This window comes from Balaenoptera physalus, assembly GCF_965194825.1.
Source record: "Balaenoptera physalus genome assembly, chromosome: 1".
Lineage (NCBI taxonomy): Eukaryota > Metazoa > Chordata > Mammalia > Artiodactyla > Balaenopteridae > Balaenoptera > Balaenoptera physalus.
In genome coordinates this window covers 20,003,346-20,025,236 of record NC_138882.1, presented here as the reverse complement: position 1 = coordinate 20,025,236, position 21,891 = coordinate 20,003,346, and the positions used below count along the sequence as shown (strand labels likewise).

The window sequence follows — 21,891 nt, the reverse complement described above, 5'->3', positions numbered from 1 at the left end:
AATAAAGAATGAAAAGAATTGTGGACAGTCTCAGAGACCTCTGGGACAACATTAAACACAAAAACATTCAAATTATAGGGGTCCCAGAAGAAGAAGAGAAAAAGAAAGAGACTGAGAAAATATTTGAAGAGATTAGAGTTGAAAACTTCCCTAATATGGGAAAGGAAATAGTCAGTCAAATCCAGGAAACGCAGACCATCAGCTCAGTGTTTTGTGTCCAACTAGAGGGGTGGGATAGGGAGGGTGGGAGGGAGACGCAAGAGGGAGGAGATATGGGGATATATATATATATGTATAGTTGATTCACTTTGTTATACAGCAGAAACTAACACCCCATTGTAAAGCAATTATACTCCAACAACGATGTTAAAAAAAAAAAAGAAAAAAAAATGCAAAATAAATAAGCTATGTTCGTTGGTGTTTTTTTTTAAAGACATAATGCCATTGCACACTTAATAGACTACAGTGTAGGGTAAACATAACTTTATAATATAGTGGGAAACCAAAATCTTCATGTGCTCATTTTACTGCAGTGGTCTGGAACCGAACACCTCTGAGCTCTGCCTCTACTATATAGAGATCCAAGAAACCTAAAGAAAATCTTCACCACTATCACTCAGTAACATTAAAGAATTATCATTACGGTCATTTAGGTATATGACCTAAGAAGGCAAAGTTAACTCTATACAAGAAAAATATTACAACTTATCACTTCAATTTGAAAAACATAAGAGTAGCTGTGAGTGATAAGCCATATAAACACAAACAAAAATATCCCTTGAAATACTCAATATTATAGTAGTGGTAGATAGACCAGCAATGCTTTTTAAGAAGAAAAATGCAGTGGAAAGATTTATTTGTATCATCTTTCCACTGCTGACCTGAATATAAACCTAGAAAATGCATGTAAATTAATAAAATATCTTTTGGAAGTACTACTTGAGCTCAACAAAGCTACAAGAGAGGAAATATCCTTAATCAATTACATTCTGAAAGAATCATTTGGTGAACTCTTAACTCATCCTTTCATATTCAGCTTAGACATTACCTCCCAGGAAAAGACATGCGTTGTGTAGCTTCTATTCCACCCTCAACTAAGCTGGGTTCCATGCCCATTTTTGGTCTTTTTATAGTTATTTCTAGCAATGTATTGTCCCAAATTTTAAAATTAATTTTTACTAAAATGATATATGCACATAGTAAAAAATGTCACCTCTAATAGGTTACTAACAAAAAATATCAGTCCCCTGTACCAGGCTTTAAGACGTCAAGTCTGCTCCCCAGTGCCTTTTTCTTTGGCTTTTTCTTCTAAAATTGACTTAAATGTTTCTAAACAAAATGCTTTCATTGCTAATTCTTAGTTCATCAATCAGACATTCTCTCAATTTCCTACTACTGTCAATTAGGATTAAGATCTTTTAGCCTCTCATCTTCCTAATGTAATATGATTAAATTTTCAGTTAAAAAAGTATTGTTTACATGATGATGATTTGTAAATACTTACTCACTGGAAACCAAGTAGTATATTATGATGTTTCTATTAAACTTTCTTTTTTGGCAGCTTCCTTGTGGAGTAAATAACACATAATGAAATTCACCAAATTTAAGTATATGAGCTGTGACAAACATATAAAGTCATGAAACAGAACATTGATTAATATGTAAAACATTTCATCATGTCAAAAATTTCCCTGTGCCCCTTTGCTGTCAATGCCCTCCTCTCATTGATCTGTTTTCTGATGCTATACTCTTGCATAGATAACACTATGCAGAATTTAACCTGTTATGTTCATTGCAATTACTGACATATTTGGATTTATTTCTGTATTTTGTTTTGTTTTTACTTTAAGTGTCTTGTCTTTATTTTTCTCTATATTCATTGGATTTTCTTTGTTGCTGTTTTTCTTCTCCAGTGATTTGGAAGCTCTACCTCCTGTGTCTATTCTACCGTTGATTATTTTTTAAAATTTAGGGGTAAAAGTCAAGGTGCAGTGGGCCGGGGAAAAGTGGTAAGTGAGGAAATGGAGGCTGCTAGGGCAGATTATGACCCTGAGAAGTCTCACTGTGAATTAGAGGCAGGAGTATGACAGCTGGGGAAGAAAGAGGGGTGTGGAATTGAAGAAGGTTACTGTTCATTTGCATGTTGTTTTAAGATGGAGGAGACCTGAGCATGTTTAAATCCCAAGGGAAGGATCCTGTGGAGAGGGAGCTGCTGACGAGACAAGAGAGGGAAAAGATGAGTAAAGTTCCTGGGAAGGTGGACAGTGAAAAGATTCAGAGCACACAGATGGAGAGACTGCCCTTATGCAGGAAGAAAGATGTCTCCTGTAACAAGTAGAAAGGAAGAGAAGTTAGATCTAGATGTAGAAAGGTGTATACATTTGATGGTAGGAAGCTGAGGGAGTTCCGATCTGATGGCTCTTGCTTTCTCTGGGTGGTTGAAGGTAAGGTCACCTGTTAAAGAGTGAAGAGAGGCCACAGAGATTTGCAGAGAGTTAAAAAAAGACTTGAAATAATCTCTTTAGAAAAAGAAACAACAAGTTAACCAAAGAAACCTGCTGTTGGGTAGGGCTGCTGAGCAGTACTGACAGCCTAGTTGAGATCAGTGACCATGAATTTATTATGGCTCTAATCTGTCCAGTTGTGTCATTTTTTTTTCAGCAACACTCAAATGCACACAGATTACTGAGGGAGCAGATAAATGAGTTCATCCTGGCCTGGAGTTTGTCAAATAAGTACCACCAAAGAGAAAGCGGCAAGGCAAGATAAGTTAGGTTATTGGCAAGTTACTGAGATGACGGGTTGTAAATCTAAGCTAGATAATGAAAGAAAAGAACACACAAAAAATTGATGGATGGGGAGTAGAGGCCAATATACTGGAGGGCTCAGTGAGATCAGAGAATAATTACAGCAAGACTAGCTAAGAAAGCCACTAGATGGCCAAGTACCTGTAGTCAGAAATCCAGGTGATTAGACTGGTGATAACTGGAAGGACAGTTACCAGATGCTACTAGTATAGAATATTTTGTTAAAATCACCAAGAATTATTCTGCATATTTTTCAGATTTTTTTACCATGTGCCTATTCTATTTTTAAATGTTTTAAAGAATTGCATTAAACTTCATAACGATATTATTAGAAATTATTTTTAATTATCTATAATTTTCACTGATTACATTATTCATGGTAGTTTCTTACATCCCTCCATTTCTTTTCCATAGGTTCGCTTTTTCTAGTTTGTGAATTTTTTTCAGATAGGTATGTAGGTGATACACTTTCTAAATCGTTGCAGCTAATTTTTCTTTATTTTAACTTCTATAAACAATAATTCAATTGGAAACAGAATAAGGTACAAAGAAACTTTTTCCCACTTACTCCTGTATTTATTCAGAAGGTTGAATTTTTTAGAATCATGACTTACTGATAACCAGAAAGTCATTACAATTAAATGGTGACCCATGAGTGACAAAATAAAAGTGAAAATATTTTGACAAAAGTTTGTCTAAGGAATAGATTCAAATACAAAGGAGAAGCAGTGAGATGTCCATGTTAGCATTTTATATCAGAGGGAAAATAATAGACTATTCAACAAATGGTACTGTATCAACCAGGAAAAAAATAAGTTGGAAGTCTAGGAGTGATGAATTATTTCTTACACCAAAATAAATCCCCAATGGATTAAGGATATAAATGTAAAAAAAGGAAAAAAAAACCCCAAAACAAAACAAACAAAAAGACAAAGAAGCTGTAAAAGCGAGCACTAGAAAAAATAAATGACAAGCTAGCAACTGTTTTTATAGTCTCAGCATGGCAAATGCCTTCCTAACTATGACACACAATAGAAGCCGTTAAAAATTTGTTAAATTTGACATCATAAAACTTTTAAAAACACAAGAAAGCTTTTAAAATTAAAAGATATTCTGTGCTCATGGATTGGGAAAATTAACATTGTTAAAATGCCTGCACTACCTAAAGCAATCTACAGATTCAATGCAATCCCTATCAAAATCTCAAGAACATTTTTCACAGAACTAGTACAAAATATTCTAAAATGTATATGGAACCACAGAAGACCCCAAGTACCCAAAGCAAACCTAAGAAAAAAGAACAAAGCTGGAGGTATCACACGCTCTGATTTCAAACCATATTACAAAGCCATAGTAATCAAAACAGCTTGGTACTGGCTGAAAAACAGATACATAGATCAATGTAACAGAAGAAAGCCCAGAAATAAACTCACACATATGTGAATAATTAATTTATGACAAAGGAGCAAAGAACATATAACAGGTAAAGGACAGTCTCTTCAATAAATGGTGCTGGGAAAACCGTACAGCCACGTGCAAAAAAACCCCCCAAAACCAAAACCAAACAAACCCCAAAACTAGGCCCCTATTGTACACCATACACAAAAATCAACTCAAAATGGATTAAAGACTTGAATGTAAGACCTGAAACCATAATACTCCTAGAAGAAAACATAGGCAGTATGTTCTTTGACACTGGTCTTAGCAATATCTTTCTAGATATGTCTCCTCAGGCAACAAAAACAGAAGCAAAAATAAATAAGAACTACATCAAAGTAAAACCTTCTGCACAGCAAAGGAAACCACCAACAAAACAAAAAGACAACCTATTCAATAGGAGAAGAAATTTGCAAACAATATATCTGATAAGGGGTTAATATCCAAACTATACAAAGAACTCATATAACTCAACAACAATAACAAAAAAAAACAACCCAATTAAAAAATGTGCAGAGGAGCTGAACAATTTTCCAATGAAGACATACAGATTGCCAACAAGCACCTGCAAAGATGTTCAAAATCACTAATTATTAGGAAAATGCAAATCAACACAATGGGCTATCACCTCATGCCTGTTAGAATGGCTATTATCAAAAAGGCAAGAAATAACAAGTGTTGGTGAAGATGTGTAGGAAAGGGAACCCTGGTGCACTGCTGGTGGGAATGTAAATTGGTGCAGCCACTATGGAAAACATATGGAGGTTCCTCAAAAAATTAAAAACAGAACTACTATATGATCCAGCAATTCTACTTCTGGGAATATATCCAAAGGAAACAAAAACATTAACTCAAAAAGATATCTGCGCTCCCATGTTTATAGCAGGATTATTTATAATAGCCAAGGCATGGAAACACCCTAAGTGTCCATCAGTAGATGAATGTATAAAGCAACTGTGGTATACATATATACCCTGGGATAGTATTCAGCGATAAAAAAGAATGAAATCTTGCCATTTGCGACAACATGGATGGACCTTGAGAGTATCATGCTAAGTGAAATAAATCGGAGAGGAAGACAAATACAGTATGACCTCACTCATATGTGAAATATAAAAAATAAAATAAATGAACAAACAGAACCAAACAAACACAAACACATAGACACAGAGAACAGAGTAGCAGTTACCAGAAGGGAAGTATGAGGAGGAGGGGGACAAAATGGGTAAAGGGGATCAACTGTATGGTGACAGACGGAAACTAAATTTTTGGTGGTGAGCACATGTACAGTATACAGAAGTAGAAATTTAACACTGTACACATGAAACTTATATAATGTTATAAACCAAAACTAGCTTCAATAAAAAATTAATAAAACCTCAATAAAAAATTAACCTAAAATTTTTAAAAAAACCCTCTCCTGAAATCAAACTAAAAGAGAAATCATAAACCGAAAAAAAATATTTGTAACATGTGGCCAGCAAATCGTTCATTTTTTTAACACTAAAACCTTTGGCAAATCATTAAAAAAAATAAACACTCAAAGAGAAAATGAGAATAAGCAAAGGATAGGTATAAATAGTTCACAGAAAAGGACAAATACATCACTTTCTAACGTATTTTTCATATGACAGTCAATCATAACAAGTCAAATAAAATTTGTTAAGCTACAATGGAATACTGTTTTTCATTTATCAGATAAGCAGATTAGAGTCTGACAGCATTAGCTGCTAAAGCTATAGTAGAAATATGCACACTCAAATAGCACAGAGTGAAAACGAATACAAGTTCTACATAAAGGAGTTGGGCAATATCTATCAAAGAAATTCCTACAATCATTAGACTAGAATTACTTCTAGTAATTTATGCTACAGACATAATCACAAATGATTCAAAACAATGAACTCATACAAAGAAATCTGCTGCAGCACTTTCTGTAATAGCAAAACATAAAATAAGCGTCAATATTCAACAATAGGGAACTGATCATGTATGTATGGTAGGTATGCTCTTTGTATGTGTGTGTGTGCCCGTGTACAAGCATCCCCATGCTTCGACAAGAAGAGAATATCTCCAGGAGATTACACAAGAGACATAAGTGTAAGTAGTTCTCATTTGGGAGAGGAATTAGGGTATTGGGAATCAGGAATAGAGGGAACACTTTATTTTTCTAATGTACCTTTTAAAATATTTGGAATGTTGTTCTATATGCACATACATTAACCCTTCAATATAATGAAACAAATGATTTTTTCAAGTTTATCTAAGAGAATGGGCAAGGGAAGAGGGAACCAGCATTTACTGAATGTTCACTCTGTACCATATGTTAACTGGTTGAATAACTTACTCAAATTCAATCCAATAAGTTGCATTATTGGGATTCAAACTCAGGTGTAATAAACTATAAATATAGTTGGAGACATGTTTTTAAAAATTAAAAATTGAAGTAGAACTTTTGGGGGCAAATGGTAGGTGACAGCATATTTGTATAATTCCTTCTTTATAACCAACCAAAATTAATGAAGTATGAAAGAAACAAGTAATAATAATAATAATATAGCCACAACCCCATTTCTCAAACTTCAAATTAATAAAAAATGCTAAGTGAACAGTTTCAGAGGGGCCTTACTAATAACCCCTAACTAGGAGGGCTGATGACCAGATGTATAGGCAGACCACAGGAAAAATGGCAGATGGGATAGTTGATACCTGAAAAGAACCATGTGGTGAGATCATCTTAACTTTCTCCAACTCAATTTCCTAACTAGTAAAAAGGATTGTAAATCTTCTCATTCTGGAAAGAAAGACCAAAATCAAAGGAGTATTCCCCAACGGGCTAGATGTGACTCTGAAACCCTTAAAATTCAGTGAAACTATTCTAAGAAAATACACCTTACATGAGGTTACCTGATCCCGTCTGCGCCAACCTCCACCATAATCTCAATCCCCTTACCACTCACCGCTTCCTTCAAGCTACTAAGAACTGAAAAGAAGCTATGAACCCATATATAATTAAACCAAGCTGTCAGCTCAAGTTCTATTTCCACTAAATGGGGAAACAAGTCAAGGAGAATTCACATACATTACTCTTGAGCAAAAAGCAAGTCTAGATAAAATTCCCCATTCAAAGGATGAACTATAGTAAAAGATTCCCGCACTGTACCTATGCTTAGACACTGGATGGCGGGGGAGGCGGGGGGACTATGAAGAAATCAGGAAGAATTACTCCAGGAAACAGGAAAGAAAAAAAAAAAAAACCCCAACACTTTAGCTAAACCTTCTCTACAACATAGACACACAATTGCTTGTATTTGCAAAAGAACACTAGGATAAACTGAAAACTAAGGAAAATGGTTACCTATGGGGGAGGGAGGGAACGAGAATGAGAGACAGGGAGGGACGAAGACTTCACTGAATATACCTTGTTACACAGCTTCAATTTAGAAACCATGTAAATGTTTTAAATATTCAACCAACAAAATCAAAACTAAAAGTAAAAAGTAATCTTGAAATATTTAAAACAAAATGAAACAAATGAACTTAACTATATGTCAAATTGGTAAAACAACCAAAAAGAAAAAAATTCCTTTAAGTGACTTTAGAACTGTGTTTTGACTGCATATCCTTAGAGGAACAATGCTTTTAGACAAAGAACTGTTAAATATCATTCAGTAGTCTGATTAATAGTGATATTATTTGGAGATGCTATTTTATATATGTATATATACATATAATATGATAAAGCAAATAAATAATCACAATATGTATTCATGTTATTTTAAAACTTCAGTATAAAATCAAAGTAAAATCATGTAGTATTAAATTTAAAGTACTACTATCAGTATGAACTCATGCTTTTTTTACTTTAACAAAATGCCTACTTCCTGATTCTGGCCACAAAAAAGGCCTAGAGACACAGACAATCAATTTACAATGGCACTCTCATTAGAAAAATGGCTGATTCAGGTCTGGGGGGCAGGAGATTTACAAGATAAACCTGGGACACATCTTGTGCCAGAAGCAAGAAAGCTGGCAATTATTAATGAAGTTGTGTCAAAAGCCAGCCTGATAGGGCTCCCAGCGTCGCTCAGCTGTCTACTAAATAGCAGAGCTGGGATTGAAACCCAGGGAGTGTGACTTCAAGAGTCATGTTCTTAACCACTATTCTAGACCACCTCTCAAACAAGAAAAATTAAGGGGGGTGGGGTGGGGAAAGAGATGAAAACCAGAGACCAGAACAGAGGAAAAATATCTTACTTGACTCACAAGCACCTCTTAAACGAGTTGATCCTTCTTTCCTCCCTTAAATTCTTTCTTTACTTGGCTTTCACATATTCCTCCTGCCTGAGGGCACCTTTTCAGACCTTGTTGTTTCCTTTCCTTCTCCCCAACTTCCTGATACTGAAGGGCTCCAGGAATTCAGACCTTGGTACTCTTTGTCTTCTCTGTCCACACTATACTAACTCCCTTAGTGATTCCACCCAGCCTCATAGCGTTAAGTAACATGTATGTGCAGACAACTCCAAAATTTCTATCTCCATTCAACTCTCCTAAACTCCAGGCTGCCACCTTGACATGACCATTTAGATGTCTGTTGATATCCCAACCTCAGCTTGTCCCAAATTGGTCTCCATCCCCAATTCCTACAAAACCTGCCCCAACACAGCCCCCTCCGTCTCACTGCAGACAAATCCATCCTTCCAGGTGCTCAGACCCAAAACTCTAGGGTCATCCTTAACTCGGACCCTTCCAACCCTCCCTCCCTCCCTCCCTCTCTTTCTCTCATCCTAAATTCAATCTGCCAGGAAATCCTACTGGTTCTACCTTAAAATATATCCAGAATCCAGCTACTCTCACCATCCCTATTGCTACCACTCAAGTCTGAGCTACCTGGATTATTGCATTAGCCTCCTAAGAGTCTCCTAACATGTCACTCTGTTTCTAACCTTCCCCATTCTACTCAGGGTAAAAATCCAAGTCCTTATAATGGCCCAACAAATTCTGACCCCCTATTACCTCTCTGACTTCATTTGCTACCACTCCCCTTTTTCACTCACCTTGCTCCAGCCAATGTGGGCTCATAGCTGTTCTTCAAGCATGGTTGGCACACTTGTGCAAAAGGACCTTTGGTCTAGCTATCCCCTTTGCCTGGAACATTCTTCTCTCAGACACCTGTTTGGCCAACTCCCTCAGCAAGCCAAATCTTTCCCCAAATTTCACCCTCCTAGTGAGGTTTACTCTGACCTATTTGATACCACATTACCCCCTTGCTCTACTTATTTATTAATATATTAGCTTTCTCTTCTCTCCCCCACTCTGATGAGAACAGAGGTATTTGTCTGTTTACTGTTGTACCTAAAATGCCTGAGAACGTGCAAACATCAAGAAGCACTAAAAGGTTCAAATAAAATAATTTAACAAAACTAAATAAATGTATCATATTATTGGAGCATAAGTGCGTTATTTAAAAGTAACTATTCGAAAGAAAGACTTTTACACTGGGGGAGAAGTACACCTAAATTCACCTATATGCTGCCTATAAGAGACACTTCTAAAACAAATGGAGTGGGAGCGACCTTCAAGATGGCAGAGGCGTAAGATGTGGAGATCACCTGCCTTCCCACAAACACATCAGAAATACATCTACATATGGAACAACTCCTACAGAAACCTACTGAACACTGGCAGAAGACCTCAGACTTCCCAAAAGGCAAGAAACTCCCCATGTACCTGGGTAGGGCAAAAGAAAAAAGAAAAAACAGAGACAAAAGAGTAGGGACGGGACTAGCACCGCTGGGAGGGAGCTGTGAAGGAGGAAAAGTTTCCACACACTAGGAAGCCCCTTCACTACTGGAGACGGCGGGTGGCAGGGGGGAAGCTTCAGAGCCACGGAGGAGAGCGCAGCAACAGGGGTGCGGAGGGCAAAGCGGAGAGATTCCCACACAGAAGTTCAGTGCCAACCAGCACTCACCAGACTGAGAGGCTTCTGTGCTCACCCGCCGGGGTGGGCGGGGCTGGGAGCTGAGGCTCTGCGTTTGGAGGTCAGATCTCAGGGAGAGGACTGGGGTTGGCTGCGTGAACACAGCCTGAAGGGGGCTAGTGTGCCACAGCTAACCAGGAGGGACTCTGGGACAAAGTGTGGACCTGACTAAGAGGCAAGAGACCATTGTTTTGGGGTGCGCGAGGAGAGGGGACTCAGAGCACCGCCTAAACGAGCTCCAGAGACAGAGACGGGCGCAAGCCGCGGCTATCAGCACGGACACCAGAGATGGGCATGAAACGCTGAGGCTGCTACTGCAGCCACCAAGAAGCCTGTGTGCAAGCACAGGTCACTATCCACACCTCCCTTCTTGGGAGGCTGTGCAGCCCGCCACTGCCAGGGTCCCGTGATCCCCGGTTCCCCGGGAGAACACATGGCATGCCTCAGGCTGTTGCAACATTATGCTGGCCTCTGCCGCTGCAAGCTCGCCAAGCATTCTGTACCCCTCCTTCCGCCCAGCCTGAGTGAGCCAGAACCCCCTAATCAGCTGCTCCTTTAAAGCCCTTCTGTCTGGGTGAAGAACAGATGCCAGAGGGTGACCTACATGCAGAGGTGGGGTCAGATCAAAAGCTGAACCCCAGGAGCTGTGCGAACAAACAAGAGAAAAGGAAATTTCTCCGTGCAGCCTCAGGAGCAACAGATTAAACCTACACAATCAACTTGATGTACCCTGCATCTCTGGAATACCTGAATAGACAATGAACCACCCCAAAATTGAGGCAGTGGACTTTGGGAGCAACTATGGTCTTGGGGTTTGCTTTCTGCATCTAATTTGTTTCTGGTTGTATGTTTATCTTAGTTTAGTATTTAGAGTTTATTATCACTGGTAGATTTGTTTACTGATTTGGTTGCTCTCTTTTTATTTTAATATATAAATATATACCTATTTTTTTCCTTTTTCTCTTTTTGTGAGTGTGTACGTGTATGCTTCTTTGTGTGTGATTTTGTCTGTACAGCTTTGCTTTTACCATTTATTTTAGAGTTCTGTCTGCCCATTTTTTGTTTTTTTTTTTTAGTATAGTTTTTAGCGCTTGTTATCGTTGCTGGATTTGTTTTTTGGTTTAGTTGCTCCCTTCCTCTTTCTTCATTTTCTTTTTTTAAATTACTTTTAATGTTTTCTATTTTTAAAAAAATTTTTAAACTTCTTATTTTAATAACTTGATTTTACTTTATTTTTTTCTTTCGTTCTTTCTTTTTTTCTCCCTTTTCTTTTGAGCCGTGTGGCTGACAGACTGTTGGTGCTCTGGCTGGGTGTCAAGCCTGTGCCTCTGAGGTGGGAGAGCCAAGTGCAGGGCACTGGTCCACCAGAGACCTCCCAGCTCCACGTAATATCAAACGGCAAAAGCTCTCCCAGAGATCTCCACCTCAATGCTAAGACCCAGCTCCACTCAAGAATCAGCAAGCTATAGTGCTGGACACCCTATGCCTAACAACTAGCAAGACAGGAACACAACCTCACTCATAGAAGAAAGGCTGCCTAAAATCATAATAAGGTCAGAGACACCCCAAAACACACCACCGGACGCGTTCCTGCCCACCAGAAAGACAAGACCCAGCCTCATCCACAAGAACACAGGCACCAGTCCCCTCCACCAGGAAGCCTACACAACCCACTGAACCAACCTTAGCCACTGAGGGCAGACACCAAAAACAACGGGAACTACGAACCTGCAGCCTGCGAAAAGAAAACCCCAAACACAGTAAATTAAGCAAAATGAGAAAACAGACAAACACAGCAGATTAAGCAGCAAAAAAAAAAAAAACCACCAGACTAAACAAATGAAGAGGAAATGGGCAGTCTACCTGAAAAAGAATTCAGAGTAATGATAGTAAACATGATCCAAAATCTTGGCACTAGAATGGAGAAAATACAAGAAATGTTTAACAAGGACCTAGAAGAACTAAAGAGCAAGCAAAAAATGGTGAACAACACAATAAATGAAATTAAAAATTCTCTAGAAGGAATCAATACCAGAATAACTGAGGCAGAAGAACGGTTAAGTGACCTGGAAGATAAAATAGTGGAAATAACTATCGCACAGCAGAATAAAGAAAAAAGAATGAAAAGAATTCAGGAGAGTCTCAGAGACCTCTGGGACAACATTAAACGCAACAACACTTGAATTATAGGGGTCCTGAAGAAGAGAAAAAGAAATGGACTGAGAAAATATTTGAAGAGGTTATAGATGAAAACTTCCCTAATATGGGAAATGAAATAGTCAATCAAGTCCGGGAAGCACAAAGAGTCACTTACAGGATAAATCCAATGAGAAACACGCCATGACACGTATTAATCAAACTATTAAAAATTAAATACAAAGAAAAAATATTAAAAGCAGCAAAGGTAAAACAACAAATGACATACAAGGGAATCCCCATAGGTTAACAGCTGATCTTTCAGCAGAAACTTTGCAAACCAGAAAGGAGTGGCAGGACATATTTAAAGTGATGAAAGGGAAAAACCTACAACCAAGATTACTCCACCCAGCAAGGATCTCATCCAGATTCGACAGATAAATTAAAACCTTTAGAGACAAGCAAAAGCTAAGAGAATTCAGCACCGACAAACCACCTTTACAACAAATGCTAAAGGAACTTCTCTAGGCAGGAAACACAAAAGAAGGAAAAGACCTAAGATAACAAACCCAAAACAATTAAGACAATGGGAATAGGAACATACATATCTTAACTACCTTAAATGTAAGTGGATTAAATGCTCCAACCAAAAGACACAGGCTAGCTGAATGGATACAAAAACAAGACCCATATATATGCTATCTACAAGAGACCCACTTCATAACTAGGGACACATACAGACTGAAAGTGGGGGGATGGAAAGATATTCCATGCAAATGGAAATCAAAAGAAAGCTGGAGTAGTAATTCTCATATCAGACAAAATAAACTTTAAAATAAACACTATTATAAGAGACAAAGAAGGACACTACATAATGATCAAGGAATCAATCCAATAAGATATAACAATCGTAAATATTTATGCACGCAACATAGGAGCACCTCAATACATAAGGCAAATGCTAACAGCCATAAACAGGGAAGTAGACAGTAGCACAATAATAGTATGGGACCTTAACACCCCACTTTCACCAATTGAAAGATCATCCAAAATGAAAATAAATAAGGAAACACAAGCTTTAAATGATACATTAAACAAGATGGGCTTAATTGATATTTATAGAACATTCCATCCAAAAACAACAGAATACACTTTCTTCTCTAGTGCTCATGGAACATTCTCCAGGATAGATCATATCTTGGGTCACAAATCAAGCCTTGGTAAATTTAAGAAAATTAAAATCGTATCAAGTATCTTTTCCGACCACAACGCTATGAGACTAGATATCAATTACAGGAAAAAATCTGTAAAAAACACAAACACATGGAGGCTAAACAATACACTACTAAATAACCAAGAGATCACTGAAGAAATCAAAGAGGAAATCAAGAAATACCTAGAAACAAATCACAATGAAAACACGACGACCCAAACCTATGGGATGCAGCAAAAGCAGTTCTAAGAGGAAAGTTTATAACAATACAATCCTACCTCAAAAAACAAGAAACAAGGCTTCCTGGTGGCACAGTGGTTAAGAATCTGCCTGCCAATGCAGGGGACACGGGTTCGAATCCTGGTCCGGGAAGATCCCACATGCCACGGAACAACTAAGTCCGTGCGCCACAACTACTGAGCCTGCGCTCTAGAGCCAGCGCTCCGCAACAAGGGAGGCCACAGCAATGAGAAGCCAGTGCACCACAGCAAAGAGTAGCACCCACTCACCTCGACTAGAGAAAAGCCCGGGTGCAGCAACAGAGACCCAGTGCAGCCAAAAATAAAAAATAAATAAATTTAAAAATAATAATAATAATAATAAAAAAGAAACAAGAAACATCTCAAACACCCTAACCATACACCTAAAGCAATAAGAGAAAAAAGAACAAAAAAACCCCCCAAAGTTAGCAGAAGGAAAGAAATCATAAGGATCAGATCAGAAATAAATGGAAAAGAAATGAAGAAAACAATAGCAAAGATCAATAAAACTAAAAGCTGGTTCTTTGAGAAGATAAACAAAATTGATAAACCATTAGCCAGACTCAACAGAAAAAAAGGCAGAAGACTCAAATCAACAGAATTAGAAAAGAAAAAGGAGAAGTAACAAATGACATTGCAGAAATACAAAGGATCTTGAGAGATTACTACAAGCAACTATATGCCAATAAAACGGACAACCTGGAAGTAATGGACAAATTCTTAGAAAAGTACAACCTTCCAAGACTGAATCAGGAAGAAATAGAAATAAACAGACCAATCACAAGCACTGAAATTGAGACTGTGATTAAAAATCTTCCAACAAACAAAAGCCCAGGACCAGATGGCTTCACAGGCGAATTCTATCAAACATTTAGAGAAGAGCTAACACCTATCCTTCTCAAACTCTTCCAAAATACAGCAGAGGGAGGAACACTCCCAAATTCATTCTACAAGGCCACCATCACCCTGATCCCAAACCAGACAAAGATGTCACAAAGAAAGAAAACTACAGGCCAATATCACTGATGAACATAGATGCAAAAATCCTCAACAAAATACTAGCAAACAGAAGCCAACAGCACATTAAAAGGATCATACACCACGATCAAGTGGGGTTTATCCCAGGAATGCAAGGATTCTTCAATATATGCAAATCAATCAATGTGATAAACCATATTAACAAATTGAAGGAGGAAAACCATATGATCATCTCAACAGATGCAGAAAAAGCTTTCGACAAAATTCAACACCCATTTATGAAAAAAACCCTCCAGAAAGTAGGCATAGAGGGAACTTACCTCAACATAATAAAGGCCATATATGACAAACCCACAGCCAACATCGTTCTCAGTGGTAAAAAACTGAAATCATTTCCTCTAAGATCAGGAAGAAGACAACGTTGTCCATTCTCACCACTATTACTCAACATAGTTTTGGAAGTTTTAGCCACAGCAATCAGAGAAGAAAAAGAAATAAAAGAATCCAAATCAGAAAAGAAGAAATAAAACCGTCACTGTTTGCAGATGACATGTTATTATACATAGAGAATCCTAAAGATGCTACCAGAAAGCTACTAGAGCTAATCAATGAATTTGGTAAAGTAGCAGGATACAAAATTAATGCACAGAAATCTCTTGCATTCCTATACACTAATGATGAGAAATCTGAAAGAGAAATTAAGGAAACACTCCCATTTACCATTGCAACAAAAAGAATAAAATACCTAGGAATAAACCTACCTAAGGAGACAAAAGACCTGTATGCTATGACACTCATGAAAGAAATCAAAGATGATACAAACAGGTGAAGAGATATACCATGTCCTTGGATTGGAAGAATCAACATTGTGAAAATGACTATACTACCCAAAGCAATCTACAGATTCAATGCAATCCCTATCAAACTACCAACAGCATTTTTCACAGAAACAGAACAAAAAATTTCACAATTTGTATGGAAACACAAAAGACCCCGAATAGCCAAAGCAATCTTGAGAAAGAAAAACGGAGCTGGAGGGATCAGGCCCCCCCACTTCAGACTATACTACAAAGCTACAGTAATCAAGACAGTGTGGTACTGGCACAAAAACAGAAATACAGATCAATGGAACAGGATAGAAAGCCCAGAGATAAACCCATGCACATATGGTCTCCTTATTTTTGATAAAGGAGGCAAGAATATACAGTGGAGAAAAGACAGCCTCTTCAGTAAGTGGTGCTGGGAAAACTGGACAGCTACATGTAAAAGAATGAAACTAGAACACTCCCTAACACCATACACAAAAATAAACTCAAAATGGATTAAAGACCTAAATGTAAGGCCAGACACTATAAAACTCCTAGAGGAAAACACAGACAGAACACTCTATGACATAAATCACAGCAAGATCCTTTTTGACCCACCTCCTAGAGAAATGGAAATAAAACCAAAAATAAACAAATGGGACCTAATGAAACTTAAAAGGTTTTGCACAGCAAAGGAAACCATAAACAAGACGAAAAGACAACCCTCAGAATGGGAAATAATATTTGCAAATGAATCAACTGACAAAGGATTAATCTCCAAAATATACAAGCAGCTCATGCAGCTCAATATCAAAAAAACAAATAACTCATTCTAAAAATGGGCAGAAGACATAAATAGACATTTCCCCAAAGAAGATATACAGATTGCCAACAAACACATGAAAGGATGCTCAACATCACTAATCATTAGAGAAATGCAAATCAAAACTATAATGAGGTATCACCTCACACCAGTCAGAATGGCCATCATCAAAAAATCTGCAAACAATAAATGCTGGAGAGGATGTGGAGAAAAGGGAACCCTCTTGTACTGGTGGTGGGAATGTAAATTGACACAGCCATTATGGAGAACAATATGGAGGTTCCTTAAAAAACTAAACATAGAACTACCATACGACCCAGCAATCCCACTACTGGGCACTTACCTTGAGAAAACCATAATTCAAAAAGAGTCATGTACCAAAATGTTCACTGCAGCTCTATTTGCAACAGCCAGGACATGGAAGCAACCTAAGTGTCCAATGACAGATGAATGGATAAAGATGTGGCACATATATACAATGGAATATTAGTCAGCCATAAAAAAAAACGAGATTGAGTTATTTGTAGTGAGGTGGATGGACTTAGAGTCCATCATACAGAGTGAAGTAAGTCAAGAAGAAAAACAAATACCATATGCTAACACATATACATTGAATCTAAAAAAAAAAAAAAAAGAGGTTCTGAAGAACCTAGGGCCAGGACAGGAATAAAGATACAGATGTAGAGAATGGACTTGAGGACACAGGGAGGGGGAAGGGTAAGCTGGGACGAAGTGAGAGAGTGGCATGGACATATATACACTACCAAACGTAAAATAGATAGCTAGTGGGAAGCAGCTGCATAGCACAGGGAGATCAGCTCGGTACTTTGTCATCACCTAGAGGGGTGGGATAGGGAGGATGGGAGGGAGACGCAAGAGGGAGGAGATATGGGGATATATGTATACATTATAGCTGATTCACTTTGTTATAAAGCAGAAACTAACACACCATCATAAAGCAATTATACTCCAATAAAGATGTTAAAAAAAAATAAAAACAAATGGAGTAAAAAAAAGTTAAAAGTAACAGAATGTACCAAAACACCAGGATGGATAGAAAGCAGGGGTCATGTGGTATATAAGAAGATAAGCTTTGAAACTAGAGAGACCTAGGATCAAACTGTCTACACCACTTTATAGCTCTGTGACTTTTATTTAGGAAGCTTCTCTGAGCCTCAGTTTACTCATCTATAAAATGGCGATATTACCTACACCTCGAAGGGTTTTTAATGAGAATTACATGAAACAAAAAGCATTTAACACAGTGTCTGGCATATAATCAATAGTGGAACATACTGTAATCACTGTCCTTGCCATATACCAAAATGGAACAAATATCTTTCAATATTTCTGATATCAAAAATATAGTCCTTATAAGAGTTGTTTTACAATAGGAGGAAACACCAGAGTAGCAATTCTAGCTTTCAGATATCTATTCAGTTTTCTGAAGAGGCATAAAGAAGCCGTTAATGTTAAAAGGCCCAGCATACAACCAGAGCTTATCCTAACTATCCTTTCTTCCCTCTCAGGTAAAACACAAATATTTATTATGCCCTGTCAGAGGCTTCTTAAGTACTTACTCTGTGAGCCAGCAACCCTACTCTGCTCTAAGAACTTAGCCTACAAAATAAACTCCCATACGTGAGAAATGAGAAGTGACATTTATAAGACAGGTGCACTCGCTGCAACATAACATTTATAATAACAAAAGGTCAGAAACAACTTAAATAGCCATCAGTGGGAAACTTGGTTAAATATATCCATATAGTAGAGTACTAAGCAATTTTTTTAAGGAAGATCTTTATGTAGTGATATGGAATAATCTCCAAGATATACTCTTAAAAAAAATCAAGGGAAAGAGTGAGTATCACAGGGCTGCCACTTGTGTAAACCTTGGTGGGAGGAGATCTATATTTGCTTATAAATGCATGAAATATCTCTGGAAAAAACTTATGATAACTAGAGACTAGATTAGGAAAAGGTATACTCTTTCAAACTTCAAAAATTTTCACCTATTTGAATATATCACCTGACATCAAAAACATTTAAATAAAGTAAAAAGACTATTGAGTAGTTAGTTTCTATGAGTGACAAGCAAGGTAAAGTCTGCCTGAATTTATTCACCAAATGTTAACTGCATACCTCCTACATGCTGATGTTTTTATTTTTTTATCTTCAATTTTATGATCTGACATCAAAAGCAAAGGCAACAAAAGCAAGAATAAACAAGTGGGTCTCCATCAAACTAAAAGCCACATTTACTGAGCATGGCAAGCACGGTGTATTTACACCACTCACATTACCTTATGTTTCAAAGTAAAATAAAATAAATCCCTAGCAATGGTTTGCTCTCAGCAATGTGCCTGACCAATAGTAGTTTCAAGTGCGACTAGTTTGGTCTACAGACGGAGATCCAAACTAGAAAATCCTAGTGATTAGAGCTATGGTGAAATGGTGTGCTCAGTATGATGCACTAACAGATCAATCAAGAATCAACAGCTTACACTCACCTCTTAAACGGTGGTTCTCTCATCTGGCGGCTCCTCCCTCGTTCTACCCTAACTCTACTATGACCAGAATGCACGGGCACCTACTTGTAATCCCTGAAAACGGAATAATGTTACTACCAGTCGACTAACAATAACAGCAGCCATCATTTATTCAATACGTACCGACAATGTCCTCTGTGGTGACTGCTTTATGTAGACACGATTTTATTTAATCCTCAGGGTATACCTGAGAAGCTGAAAACATTACCCACTTTATAGATGAGAAACCAGAAACTTGGCAAGTAAAACAAATTGCCGGTGGCCACAGACCTAGTAAATGGCAATTCTAGGAGTCGAGGCCAGGGCTGGCTTACTCTAAAGCCTATGCTCTTCACTAGAATGCTAATTCACCTCCCCAAACCCTCCTCCTATCCCCAAATTAACAGGGTCTGAAGATAGCAAAAGCAGTCCTTCTGGAACCCTTTTCAGAGGTGAGCACTTAACAGAGAACATGCGTCCTTATCAACTCTCATTCATTTGCAGGGCAGGCTCAGCTGCTGGCAGAGGCCTATGGTTGCCCAGACTTGCCAACAGCTAAAAAACAAGATGGAGAGAGGAAGGGATCAAAGATCTGATGAGAGTTCTTAAGGACATGGACAAGGAGAAATCCCATTCGTATCGCTCACTGGCCACCGTGACTTGGGCGGTTTCCTCCAGCAGTGTCCACAGCCAGAGCTTTTGGTCTGGGGAGGTCTTTGCCTCCACCCACTCCCAGTAAACTTTGTTGCTCCAAATGCCCCACTCTGCAGTAGACTCAAGACCAAGGGCTCACCAAGTAGCCAACCCTCACAGAATAATGCAAGTAAAAGCACACTTTGATCTTTCAGCATTTCCTTCCATACCTCTGAAACCCTGAGGACAATGTCAACAAACTGAGAGCATGGGACAGTTTACCAAAGCACGTGTCAAAGCAGTGCTCTCTCGACACTGCCATCAGAACAACCTCACTACTGTGGCACCATCTGAAACTGGCTGTTAGCTAATCACAGGCTCTCAGTGATGGTCACTGCTAAGAAAACCAATCATCTATTTTACAGCTTAAATGCTCAGAAAGGAATGGAAAAATATCTCATGAATGTGATTAAAATATAGCAATTTAATTTCCCCCTTAAAATCTAGTCATTTTTCACATCTACTATTCCATTCTTAATGCAAAAACTGTTGCAAACAATGCCTTATTGAGATATAAAAGCAGAATGTTCCACACTTGAAATTTTATATCCTTTTGCATAAAATAGGTAGCAGCTTTGTACTGGCCTGAACTATAATATAAGCAGAATGTTCCTCCCTCAAAAAAAAAAAAAAAAAAAAAACAGAAAGAGAAAAAAGGAGGAAAGGTAATCTTGTAAAAAAGAGAATGAGAATAAAGAGGAAATTATTTTGGAGGATTCCCCCTTTGGTATTTGAATAAATTGTCTTAAAGATGAAAAAATAGTATTACTTCAATTACTTCAGGAATAAGATGAAACCCGTACACCTCAACATCACATTGTTTAGTTTAACAAACATTAATTGAGAACCTACAATCGCTGAAGGAACATGATAACAAGAAATGGCCTTAAATATTAAAAGTTAGTGGGAAAAACTAATACAGTTTTGATATGATATGGTAATTATTAATAGGTATACATAGAGTGTTATTTTTCTGTCCGCTAGAGCTGTTTTCCAACATTAAATAGTTATTTTCCGGCCACCTGAGTTGTAACTCAGTAAATCTTCTTTTGCCCATCTTGTACCACATGGAACCTATTTGGGTAATATATATAGGAAATAATTTGCATATACATCTAGTCTTTCACCTTTCTAGCAATTATCACTATAATTAAATAACTGTACATCTCCAGAGGGCAGAAAAGGTGCTGATTTGTTTGTCTCTCACTGAGCAAAGCACCCTGCACAAGATACCCGGCCTACAACAGGCTCTCGTGTGAAATGAATGAGCGAACATCCAAAAATATAAGACCCATACAATGATGGACTTCCTCGATGCAGTCTCTAATCCTCATTAGGTTATACACAGCCTTCAGTTAAATATAGTTTCAACTCTAAGCCACAAAAAGAAATTACATACCAAAAAATCATAAAAACAAAAAACTCCAAAGTATTTGTATTAAGTGAAAATCACAGAGAACAGAGAGAAATTAAATCCACAGGCTATTTAAAAGCCATTTAATGCAATAGTTTCTACTTTGTCCCTCAACAAACTAATGTTTTTAATGAATAAGCATGTAATCCATTTTAACTTGGCAACCCTTCTCTTTTCTACTGCTATCCTCAAATAGAAGTGCTGATTAAGAGTGAAATGACCAAAAGGAAAACAACAGCACATGAAGGAGGAGAACATTCAGTCTGGATAAACAGGATTATCAGTTTTTAAAGCAAAAAATGGCTGGGTTCAAATAAAAACACGATTTGATTATTCATTTCCACAGACCCTAGCGCAGCGATTAAAAGAAATGGGGCTGGAGTCGGGCTGCCTGACTTGAATCCTGGCACTGAGACTTAACAGCTGTGTGACCTTGGGCAAGTTACCTAACCTGGGAAACACGGTGATAAAAGGACCTACTTCAAAGAGCTATGTTCAACTGTCTCCCACCTACACTGCGGGCCTTCTCTAACCACCTTGTCTAAGAGCCTCGCCAGTTTCTCTCCATTCTTTAACTCTTCTTTATTATCTTCATATCACTTACTACTAAACTAAAGTAAACTTTTAAAGTAACTAAAACTGTTACTTTAAAAGTTACTTGCTTTCATATGACCTCCCTCGTAAGAGTAAAAATCTTGTCTGCTTTATTTACTTCTATATCCCTGGTGCCTAGAAGCAGTGCTCATTACGCACAAGTAGGAACTTGATAAATATTTGTTGAGTAAATGGATGAAGAATACACAACACAGGGAGAGG

The 21,891-nt window shown here is 37.7% G+C and overlaps 1 protein-coding gene and 1 long non-coding RNA gene across 11 annotated transcripts in view; both read right to left on the bottom strand.

Moving 5' to 3' along the window:
• The window catches only part of MARK1 (microtubule affinity regulating kinase 1), a 145,419-nt gene that overhangs the window by 79,945 nt on the left and 43,583 nt on the right, over nt 1-21,891 (bottom strand). The gene's annotated exons all lie outside the window — the stretch shown is intronic.
• LOC309644718 lies at nt 18,852-21,679 on the bottom strand. The gene is made up of 2 exons (XR_014254573.1): nt 18,998-21,679; nt 18,852-18,966 (listed from the first exon to the last, which is right to left on the bottom strand). It is a non-coding gene; the product is annotated as an uncharacterized lncRNA (long non-coding RNA).